The 2742-nt window shown below is 42.7% G+C and overlaps 1 pseudogene; it reads left to right on the forward strand.

Moving 5' to 3' along the window:
- Positions 1-432: 432 nt before the first annotated feature.
- On the forward strand, positions 433-2263 carry LOC128359526 (coiled-coil domain-containing protein 106-like; annotated as a pseudogene).
- Positions 2264-2742: the final 479 nt, after the last annotated feature.

The raw sequence follows: 2742 nt of genomic DNA on the forward strand, positions 1-2742 counted from the left end.
CCTGCAGTGCACTGTTTGCTTCATGACTCCACGACTCAATCTCCTCTGTGCGTGTCAGAGCAACAGTTATCTTCTCATCCTGTTCTCCAATGTCCGTGGTTATTTTGGCAAACTTCTGATTGATGTCTCCCTTGAGTTCTGTCAGTTCATCTCTCGTTTGTGCTGTAATTTCGTCTTGGAATGTTTTTAGGTCCGTCTTCATTTCGTTTTGCAGGGTTTGAATTTGTTTGCTAATGCCGTCCAAGCTGCTTTGAAGTGAGGCCATGTGAGCTTGTGGTGTTAGCTTGCTCTCGTTAACCTCTCGGTGTATTTCTTTGCTTTGGGTGTCCGGGTTCTTTTTATTCTTGTTTTTTGTTGATGTTCCAGTCATATTCTCAGTTTGAGTTTGTCTGCGTCTACGTCTTGAGTTTTAGTGGAGTTTAGGGTGTTAGTATGCAGGAGCTCCTGACTTACGTGTCCATGCTGCTCGCCTGTCCCACCGGAAGTCCGATTTGCTCCAAACTTTACATGTGTGATGACATTTCAGCCCTGAACGCATACGCCAACACACAGTTATGCCAACGGCGCCGCCTGGTGGACGAACGCGACGTTGCTTTTCTTCTCTCCTTATGTTTTTTTTCCCTCCCTTCTCACTTCATGCCTCGGCCCCCGCGTGACTCCGGGCCCCGCGGTGCCACACAATGAGCGAGGGTCGTCCATCGCTGCTCGCGGCTTTAATTGTTATTATTATTCATTCTTTTTATATAGTGATTTTCAGAAACCCAAATATGCTTTACAGAACATAGAGCATACAGGATAGTTTTCAGCATAAATCTGCCCATCAGTCACACCAATATGAATATGAAGTAATTAGCATATTCAGCTACTGACAAGCTGTGAGTTGAGGAGTCGCTCACACTGGATGGCAAGACAAGAAGATGGGTTAGGGTTAGGGTTACCCTATTATAGATGAGTAATTATCCATTCACATTGATACAGTACAGGTATTATTTTTTCTCCAATAGGTTTTCTCGAGCACACAGAAACATGTTTTTTCATTTTGATTCCTTTCTCACAACTAGATCACTAGTCACTAAATTTGTTTTGTTATTTGCAGGTGTCAAACGCAAGCATGGAGATGATAGAAAAGCCCCGTTGAAGAAAGCCAAGCAATTGAAGAGAAACGTTAATGACGATGAAGAGGAAGACTCCAGTTCTATTCTTTCTGATTCATCTGAAGGTAAGAAAGTAACAATTTATTATATACAGTTGAATCAAATCCCACATTTCTTTCAAGTGTGTTCACATGTTTGTTTTTCCCACACATGTAGGTGTATTTTTGACAACAAATTGATACAAGTAACAATAATCTCATTATTAATCGATAATTAGGTCACACTTGTAGTTTTGTAAAAGCTTTTACTTGTTATGCAGTGATCTGATGTCCACTGAAAACTTTATAGAAGGACTTTGCCTTCATTGTCACTTCTGCAGGCAATAACGCCATAATTCCCTGAGTGCATCTGCTTTATCGACAAGTTTTGTTCGGTTGGGAGAGGCCATGTTTATCACTCTCTCACCTCCCACCTGTTTTACTTAATTGACACATTCAGATGTATGTCATCATGATGACACTTGTTTTATCACCTGTGAACCTGCACTTCCAAAACCAATCTCTAGCAGCTTATTCCATGGGTGCTCTATATTTGTTTTTATTTTTAAAGTTGACACTATCATGATCTGTTTTTAACCCCCTTTGATTTCTATTCTAGATTCATTCGTGGATAGCCACCAAGTGAGGAAGTCAAAATCTCCAGCCTCTTCCTCCTCTTCCCGCCATCAATTTAAACACTCAAACACTGATGACCTGATTGGCAGAAGCCGAGGTAATTGCTCATTACAGTTTTGATAAGTTCACACATCTTGACAGCAAGTTTTTAAAACAAAATCTGGTTTTAATGTGCCATTTACAGCTAGAAACACCAGGAGTATCATTGCTCGCTACAAGATGGCTATAGATGCCTCCAACCGAGGCGGCTCCATGAAGGCAGCTTTTGAGTCCATCAGTGCTGATAGAAATACTGTCTGCAGGACAGCGCCAGTTGCTGAACTGAGCATAGCTGCACCTGACATCTTCAAAAATGTGGGGGCCTGGGATGGGCGCAAGGAGAGATTGTAATCTTTCGTTGACAGGTGCCGTGCTTCCATGACCCAAGAGGTCAAAGAAAAGATCACAAAAATGAAAGAAGATGGAGATCTGCTTCCCATTGACACCCATGTCTAATCATGTCGCTAATTGTTCAGGTTAAGGTTAAGGTGTTAAAGGAATAGTTCAAGCTAGAATGAAATTCAGTCATTATCGACTCACCTTCATGCTGATGAGAAATCAAGTGTAGTTGTTTATTCCTCAAAGTGCAGCTGAGAACTGCAGGGGTTTCGTCCTGCACCAAAAGTCCTTACAATGGCCGTCAATTGTGACCGACACGAAAAGGTCGATAAAAGTACACAAAAACTTTGTAATATTCCTCCATACTGCTCGTCCGCGACAATCCAAATGTCCTGAAGTGGGAACATCCAGAGTTTACTCCAAATGACATCATTTAGTACGTGTTTATAATGTAAACAGTGGCCATGTTCAGTTAGCCCGGAGGCGCGCTCTCGCATACTTGCCCGTGCGCGCCGTTCAAGTGGGCCAGAGAGTGAACGGCGCGCACGGGCGAGCATGCCTCCGGTTAACTGAGTATAGCCACTGACGTCGTTTGG

This window comes from Scomber japonicus, chromosome 5 (genome assembly GCF_027409825.1).
Source record: "Scomber japonicus isolate fScoJap1 chromosome 5, fScoJap1.pri, whole genome shotgun sequence".
Taxonomy (NCBI): Eukaryota; Metazoa; Chordata; class Actinopteri; order Scombriformes; family Scombridae; genus Scomber; species Scomber japonicus.